Source organism: Crocodylus porosus, unplaced genomic scaffold (assembly GCF_001723895.1).
Source record: "Crocodylus porosus isolate Cpor-Errol unplaced genomic scaffold, CroPor_comp1, whole genome shotgun sequence".
Classification (NCBI taxonomy): Eukaryota; Metazoa; Chordata; order Crocodylia; family Crocodylidae; genus Crocodylus; species Crocodylus porosus.
In genome coordinates this window covers 49,415,654-49,425,062 of record NW_017728906.1, presented here as the reverse complement: position 1 = coordinate 49,425,062, position 9,409 = coordinate 49,415,654, and the positions used below count along the sequence as shown (strand labels likewise).

Sequence of the window (9,409 nt, the reverse complement as noted above, 5' to 3'; positions counted from 1 at the left end):
GGTCATGTGACCACCTGGTTGCCCCTGGCAACCAGGCACCTGGGCTGCCTGGGTGATTGGCAGCCCTGCCAATCACCCTCACAATCACGGAGCACCTCTGCGACTCCGTGACACTCATCTTCTCTTGAAACTGTTACCCGGCTGCTCACCTTCTCTTGAAACTGTTATCCAGTGCAGTAGTCTGGGAGCTGACCTTGCCTGTGAAGACCAAGGTAAAAAAGGCATTGGATACTTCAGCCTTTTCTGCATCATCTGTCACAAGGTTGCTTCCCCCATTTAGTAAGGGACCCACACTTTCCCTGACCTTCCTCTTGTTGCTAAATTTGTTAGACTCATATCCTTTGCTATACAAAAGGTTTAGAATGGCTTATAATAAACAACCCAGAGACAGCATTCCCTAAACAGCACCTAAATCTCAAGAATGCCAACTCTCCTCCCTGACGTAAGCAAACAATCCCAACCATGCTTCCCAACAACAATTCACATCCAAGATGCAAAAACCTCTTCCCACACCCAGTCCCACTGCCCTGCCTCACCCCCAGGAGAAATGTTGCCACCTTCCCCAAGTGTCCCCTCCTAGTCTGCACTCTGTCTGTCCTACAGAGGGTCTGCAACTACCACCCTCTGCCTCCCAAAAAAACCTCCTGAAATTTCTCCCTCTCCTCCAATAAACACAACATGTAATTAAAAAGATCCCTAAAAAATTAAAAGAAAGTCTCCATCCCTCCTTTGGTCAATGCTCTTAAGTATCACCCTTCAGCACCGTCCCAGGGCAGTGCCCACCCAGAAAGGCCTGCCAGCTTTGTAGGACCTGCAAAGGACTCATCCCTCCTTTTGAGTAACCAAGATAGTCCCTGGGCTGAGCCCCAGAGATAAGTGGGGGAAGAGGGAGTGATAGTACCAGTTCTTCATTCCAGAACTCTTCATAAACTCAATAGCACTTCTGAAAGAGAAGAGTGTGTTTAGTCTGTCTCAGGGATGCACAGGTATAAAAATGAAATGTACTTTTCCTAAATATCATCCACCAGATAATGCTAAGATTTGAATTGCACTCTGGCTTTATCCAGTACCATCTAAAACAGGGACTGTCAGTCTTCCTGATGACATAGATAACTTTGAAAAGAAAGGTGCTTGTGGACCACCAAATGCATATTAATATATTTATTTTTAATATTAATGTCACATTTGTCACCAATCCAAGAACAATTAAATCTACTGTGGTAGAAGTGTGTTTCAGTTTTAAAAACAAATGCATCATTCTGTTTAATAAGACTGATTTCATGCAAGAGGTGAACAATGATCTTTAGTTATCCTGTCATGTTCCTTGCTTGTCAAATCAACATCCCTACTCCATCTAAGTTTAATTTTTGGTTTGCCTTTGAAGAAGCAGAAACATAAGGGAAGGTAGCACTGGGTCACGAGTTGAGACGTAATGGCAGTGATGCACAAATCCTGATAGACATCTAGCCAGGCAGACCTATCAATGACTTTTTTGTAGAATGAGGAAATACAAAGTATAGTTAGCAAATCCATCCAATGTGCTCCCTATCCCTGTCAAATGCCCTTAGGTAGATGAAACATCCCAAGAGTATTTGTTTAAAAAAATGAACTGAGTTTCTAACCTTGTCAGCAGCTTCTATTTGTTTGTCAGGGAACACAAATTATATGAGACATTTGCCACATCCACTAAGATGAAAAATTTGTGTTTTGGATTAAGCACCAGCCTGGAAGCAATACTGATGATTCAGACTGTGTTGCTCAGGCCACCATGTAATTCCACTGGACTGAATTGCACTTGTAATAAAATAGTCTTTCCTGTGATGACCATTGCAGTTTTGTATTATCACAAGTTAGGACGAGGCTGCAGGGTCTATGTAGATTTTTATAGCATTACTGTTTGCTATTAATGGAATAGTGAAAATAGCCTTACTCTGTTTTTCTAGCATTTTATATCTTCAAATATCTTTATTTCTTAAGTGATACCCTTGACTTAAGCTCAAACAACAAAAATAAAATATTTGTATGTTGTATTTACTTGTCATTTACCTAACAATAGTAACTTCAAGAGATTCTAACTATATTTAGTCAATGCTGAGTTTGCTGACTTATCCAGAAGCTGGTCATCCAGATGGTTTTGTCACGCTAATTCTCTAAATTCCACTGTGTTCCATTAAAATATGTCTGCCCTATAACCTAATGAGCCCTGAGTGTCATGCACAGAGTCTGTAGCAACTTGGATCTTTATTTAAGTGCATTGTATTCAGTGCTATTGCCTGCAGCCATGTGGTACATTGTAAGCTTAGAGCTGTTGTGAAGTTCCTGAAGCACATGGAGCTTTCTGGTGTCCCACTCCAGATCATCTCCCTTTCAACTGCTGTCCCAAACTGCAAGTTGTTACACTAAGGACCTAATCCCCAAGATGATCTCTCCACTAATTCTCATTTTGCCTACTTCTGTATGCTAACTAGGTGTGGAAGCGCCTAAGGTGGGGGATACCATCCCTCCGGCGTGGGGCCCCTCCCCTCAACTCTCCTGCCATGACTCAGTGTTATTGAATGAAAGGAGGGGTTCAGTGGAGAGCCTCTTCCTGGAGGACCCCGGGGACGGTCTTGATGCCATGTTTTGCAGGGCTCCGCCTCCCCTACACCCCGTCCACACGCCAACCACCAGCGTAGCCTGCGTTGTTCTGCAATACCCTGTAGACCCCTTTCTTTAGGGGACCAGTGTTGGCATGGACACTGGTGCACTAGCTCAGCAGTTATGGCAGCTAGCACTTTCATCTTGGTGGCTGGTGTCTTCCTTGTCGCCTCTGAGCGGACTCCCTTAATGATCGGCTGTAATGTATACAGCTGGACAAAAGGAAAGGGTCAGGGGAGTGGACTGGCTTCTCCCTCCATGCCTTGCCCAGGAGCTCCATTCCCCTGCCTTGCTCTAGATGCCGGCACTGAGCTGGCTGCAATCCTCCTGTATGGCATGGGAGCCTCATCACGCCTAGCATGCTCCCTCTCTCTCCCCCTGCTGGGGTCTGGTGGGGCTTTTAATCTTCCCACAGCAGCTGCTTCAGCTGCCATGATTGGTTCAGCTTTTCCCTGCCCCAGGAACAGCTGATTAAACAGTAAGCGTAACAGTGGCTGACACAGCTGCAGCTCCTGCTTCAGCTCTGGCTGTGCTCCCGGAGATAAGTTTCCCCAAGGGGAGGGGGGTGCTGCTTGTGTGGCTTGGGGCCTGCGGAGTCTGCCGTGTCCCCTTTGAAAGCCTGTGGGGACTTCTTGCCGCCACACTAGGGCTGACTCAAACAGATTCGGAGTGTACTTTGGGACATTTCATTTGTGTGGCAGCCACTAGAAGTGTTCTCTATCCTAGCAAAAGTCACCACAGGTCTCTCTTGCTTATGCTACAGTTGATTTTTGTAGATAGCCAGGGCTCTTTTTTACATTTTCTCTTTCTGGTTTGACTTTTCTTTTCTGAGAGACATCTAGCAGACATTTTGTCTTTTGGGACTATCACTGAAGAAAGAGTCACTTTACTCTTAGGGTCTGCCCAAGTAAGAAGAGCAACCTTAGAATACAAAATGGAGGTACCACTGTCTCAAACTGCTTCTGTAGATACAGTGGTAAAAGCTGTGTTTTTGTTATGCCAACTTTTATTCTCTGGGGACATGGCATTCTGAAGTTCACTGGCATCATTTGCCTTGTCTCTCTCTATAATGTATCCAGGTGTCAGTGAGAGACCTTGGAAGGCAAACTTGGAGGAATTTCCTTCCATTTTAGAATCAGTAGAACATGACACTACTTCCTTCTCTTATATCCCCTTCCCAGAGCAAGATGAGTAAGCTCCACTTTGAATTATGTAAGATACCCCATATTTTTTCTCAGATATATACCAACATTCTTTGGTTAAGAGGGTAGTATTCTTCCCTCCTCTCTTCTCTATTGGGTATTGTCTAAAGAGCAGTCCTGTGGCTAATTTTGTTTTCCTAGAATAAATGAAGTCCACAATTTCTTACTTGAAAACATTTGGTCATAAAAAAGGAGAGAAACTTAAAAGGGCAGTCTTGTAACTGTGTCAGCCAAACCCTGCTCTCAGCCACACTGACAGACATTAGTGAAAATTAGTGCCACCATTTGGAAGCATGGGGATGCTGATGCGCGAGATTGTGCTGCTTCAATTAGTGTGCCTCTTGAAGCTGCTCTAATTAATGTGCTGCCCTACCCCCAGAGCACATATAAAAGTGCGCCTAAATTCCCTATGCTGAAAATAGGAGTACATGAACCCTTGGCTTAAAGTGAACCAAGTAGACCATGTGTGAAGCACAGGTTCTCATTCATACCTTCTTGGTAGCTTAAATTTGTGACCCCATCTGCCTTCTACCTTCCACACTTTGCTTCTTAAAACAAAGCTAAGCACTTAAATTCTCCTAACTTACCTGCAAAGAATTGTCACTTTCTAATCAAGGCTTCAGGCTTAAAGGTTATTGTCATATTGGTCAGATAACATATATAGGTATCTCTTCACTTCTGTAGCTATGAGTGAAAGCAGTTTGATTATCTTAATCTGGCACCCACAACAACCAAGGTTCAGCCAGGCAGGTATTTACTGTTTGAATGAGGCTGAACATTGGGAGATTTGGTGGAGACTGAGCTGAATTGTACAGGAAATTGTACACAGTGTAGGCTTGCACCATGCTTGCTTATTGATCTCCCCACACTTAAGAAAAGCAAATTCAGCCAAAGTACGGTTAAAGCAGGATATATAAAGCCATCAAGACCTATCCTCTCATAGCTACCTGAAATTTAATGAAACTGCTGAACCCAACAGATAAAGTATCCTCTTCTGCTTAGGCAAACCTGAAAATACAGTTACTACTGGTTACGTTGATACAGGCTACATTGAATACTGAGCATTCAGAGGCTTTCAAAAACCTGTTTCACAGATCTTCTGACCAGGACATGCAGGCATGTGTGGTTCTACCAACAATGCCAAACCTATGAAGAAAAAGTATAGGCTTTGAAGAAGTCACAAGTTTTATTTCCCCTCCAGGACAAGAATGCTTTTCAAACATACAAATTTCAACATATGTTTAAAAAATTATCTGGCTTAACAAATTGACTACCTAACAAAGCTAATTCATAATCTTAGGCTAGGAACAGACATTGCATTTATCGTTGGACAAGTTGTGCCTGGGTTTGTTCTGGACCAGAAATACCCCAGGATGGCCATGTAGACGCTTCACCAGGGGTGGGCAAAATGTGGCCCGGGGGCTGGATGTGGCCTGCCAGGCCATTCTGTCCAGCCTGCGGGGCCCCTAAAAAATTTAGAAAATTAATATTTAACTGCCCTGGGCTGCCTGTCATGTGGCCCTCGATGGTTTGCCAGAACTCAGTAAGTGTACCTCTGCCCAAAATAATCACCCGCCCCTGCACTTCACCCTTCTGATCAGGGTTTAGTGAGTGGCTGAATGCATTGCCACTTTTCTCTAGCTCTGCAGTTCTCAGGCAATTACTAGAATATATTCTCGAAAAGGAAAGGGTTATGGAAATACAGCCATGGCTGGTTGAATAAATCCTTAGTTCTCTGAAGTGTCCATGTTGGTACACCAACCAGATGACTTTTTTAAATAAAAGTCATAGTTGTCTAAACAAAATATTAACATTTACAAAACCAATCTTCAAAGTTGCCATATGGATTCCTTTTGAAACATTTTTGACTGGTAGCATCTGTCTAAGTTAGGTGCCTGGCTGAAGCTCAAAACTGTGAAACTTTGTCAAAACTACTGCTCTGCAAAACATTGTCCCCCTACCCCCTCCAGCACATAAAAGGATATTCAACCCTCCCACCCAATGCACGCATCAAAGCAACCCCATTCAGCACTGTCATTTTCTGTAAGATAGGTTTTTATGCTAATTGCTAGTTTTACAATTGCAAATAGCAGTAAATGGGTTCATTATGCTTAAGTATTGTTTCTTCCACTGTGTAAAAATGGGTGGCTAAAAGCATTACCCAGTGAGTATTCGCTCAAAATAAAATCACTTCAGCTTCATTTTGCTCTGTTTTGTGCTCAAGTCCCATGACATTGCAGCAAACAAGCTTACTAGCTTGGTTACAGGGACAGCAAATTTCTTCAGCTTGCCAGTTTTTGGGATGCAGAATTTCCTAGCCTGAATCTAGGACACCAGCTGTACCTTGTACAAATTTGCCTCTGGATTTCAAAGAAATAGTCTGACTTGTTTCATAATCTTTTACAACTCCTGCAAAGTTAGATTTTCCCTGACTTGCATGTATTTGCTAACATACATGAGAAGGAGAATCATATTTAGTTTTTTTAGTACGATAAATGTTATTACAAATGTTTGTGGGGAACCTATCAGTACGCCTTACTCAGGTAAAGCTCCAAATAATTTAAAGGAGAGATTTTCCTAGGTGTAAGGCATAAAGAGGGCCCTGTGATCAGTGATGAATCACATCAAATCAGTTCTCATCCAGTTAGGGAATATGCATGTTTAAAAAAATCAAAGTCCAAAAGAAATCAAAATGTCTGCAAATGTAATAGTAAAAGCTTATTGCCTTACATTGCTTTTGTAATCTGATGACAATGAAAAGCAATTCATAGGAATAGGTCAATGCAGAAAACTTCATGTCTACTTAAATGTTTTAAAAATAATGTTTAAAGCTCATATACTCTTATTTTATTAGAGAACATGTAAGCTTGGATTAGCAGAAAAGACTATTTTCGTCTGGGTGCAACAATGATTATGCATTTTTGTTACATACAGCATGCTTTTCTTCACTTGGAGCAAAAGGTGTTGAGGTTTGTGTTGGTCCATCACAACACCTCTGTGAGATCTTGTGATATAATTTTCCCTCAGTTTTTAATCTGGGGACCTGTGGCAGAGAGAAATGAAGATCCAGATCATCCACTAATTTTTGGGTGCTCAATTTGAAACATCTAGTGTTAGGTTTCCTTGTACTTAGCATTTGCTTAAAGCACTTTAAGTTCATACCACAACTCAGATAAATTTCAGTTGAGTGCTCAGTACTTGTGTAAATGTGACCTAAGATTTCCCACTGGGTATCCAGAAAATTTTAAACAATAAAAGCTACATTTGGCTGCTAAGGATACATACAGACATTCAGGGAGTTTAGGGAGAGGTTAGATTACAGTAAAAACGGCCACCCAATCTAATTTAGTTCACCCAGGCGCGGACAATACAGTTAGGGCACTGACACAAGTAACATTTGGTCTACAGCTGTGCCCTTACAGAAAAGTACAGCTGCAGAGCACTTTAAAAGAGCCCGATCCTGCGACGATCTGAACCCCCATTACATGAGGGTTCAGATGAAGATGCTTCAAAGTGGAGTGCCTTCATTAACTTGTGTCAGCGTGTGCCCTGTTCCTCATGTTTTCAGAATGGGAGGAGCGGGGTAGGGGAAGTTGGTGGGGCTAAAAATAGCCCCTGGTCCCAGGGGGGAGGGGAAGAGAGACCTCCCATGCTTCCCCCCCCAAGGACCCTGCCTGCCCCCTAATCCCACCAAATCCTCCCAGCCCCCACCAACCCTCCCACAGACCCCACTTGCCCTATCAATCCTGTTGACCTCTTCTTCAGACCCCACCTGCCAATCTCCACTCTCCTCCTGTACACCCTACTTGCTCCCCCCCAAACTCCCCCAGAGATCCCTCTTCTTCTCCCAATATCCTATCCTCCCCACAGACCCCACTTGCTCCACCAATCCTCCCAGGCTCCCCACAGCCCCACAATCCTGATTTATTTTTAGATCAGATGGCAATTTTAAATTCAATCTGACCTCCCCCTAACTTTCCCAAATGTCTGTATGTACCCTAAGGGATTTGCCCAGCATTACATGGGCAATTTGTGGTAAAGGCAAAGATGTAATCCAATTTTCTTAGGACGGAAAAAAAATCCTTTCTTTTCCTACAATCTCCTTTCTAATTCACTATTCATCTCCTAACTTTTGCAGTAAAGGGCCCTGAATAACAGGTTCTGGAGAGGGTATGAGTCTGCTCTTATGCCCACAGTTCTTCCTCTGCTCCTAGCTGTTAATGTGCTTTTTCAACAAACACAAAATATGCTTGTTTTAAATTGGTTTTGGTCAACCCTTGCAAAGCCAGCAGGTCACAGCACTTAAGGGAGTCCACCCCTGCCCCAGCCCTGGTACAATATGTGGGCAAGGCAAGAGCCCCCAAGGGGCACTTGCCTGCCTGTACATAAATGCCAGAAGCTTGGGGAATAAGCAGGAGGAACTTGTCCTCCTGCTTAACACAAATAATTATGATGTAATCGGGATAACAGAAACCTGGTGGGACTCTACCCATGACTGGACCATGGGTATAGATGGCTATAACTTGTACAGAAGAGATCAAGTAGATAAAATGGGCATGGGTGTAGCTCTCTATGTTAAGGAAAGCTACGCATCCCTGCAAGCTGATGTTAGCAACCAGGGTGGATGACTGGAGACCCTTTGGGTTAAAATCCATGAGGAACATGGCACAGGCGACACAACGGTGGGAGTTTACTGCAGACATCCCACCCAAAGTCAAGAGCTTTACCAGGAGTTCACTCGGGAACTGGCTGAGGCCACATGCTCCAGGACCATGGTTGTCATAAGTGATTTCAATTACCCAGACATCTCGTGGGAGGATCACTCAGCGAAATCCGAGGGATTGCAAAGCTTCCTCTTGATCTCTACCTGACTCAAGAAGTCTGTGGGCCAATGAGAGGTAAAGCACTGCTCAACCTGGTACTCGCTACTGGGGATGACCCAATCAGCAACCTAGTGCTCGATGAGAAGCTGAGTGACAGCGATCATGAGTTGATCACCTTCACCATCCGCCATAAAGGTGGCAAGTCAGTCAGCAACACGGAAGTCCTTGACTTCAGGAAAGCTGACTTTGACAAGCTCAGGAGGCTCATCAGTGAGGCCCTAAGGGACCACAGCCACAGGAGGAGGGGAGTTCAGGAAGAGCAGTTGCTCCTCAAGGAAACAATCCTCAATGCACAAGCTAAGTCTATTCCATCTCAGAGGAAAGGCAGCAAGAGGACACAGCAGCCCCTCTGGCTCTCCAGGCACCTAGCAGACCTCCTGAGGCTAAAAAGAAAGGCCTACAAAGGATGGAGGATGGGATTCACCTCCAAAGAGGAATATTCTGCACTGGCCCAGTCCTGCAGGGAGCAAACCAGAAAAGCCAAGGCTACAACTGAACTCCAACTAGCTTCAAGTATCAAGGACAATAAAAGGTCCTTTTTCAGATATGTGGGGAGCAGGAGAAAAAGCAAGGATAACATTAGACCCCTGCTAAACCAGGTGGGACAACTAATGCCCAGGAAAAAGCCAACCCATTAAATGGGTACTTTGCGTCAGTCTTTCATCAGTCCCGTGGAATGCCCATGCC

General features: G+C 44.0%; 1 protein-coding gene across 2 annotated transcripts in view; it reads left to right on the top strand.

The window, feature by feature from the left end:
- The window catches only part of SYTL5 (synaptotagmin like 5), a 92,586-nt gene that overhangs the window by 29,265 nt on the left and 53,912 nt on the right, over positions 1 to 9,409 (top strand). The gene's annotated exons all lie outside the window — the stretch shown is intronic.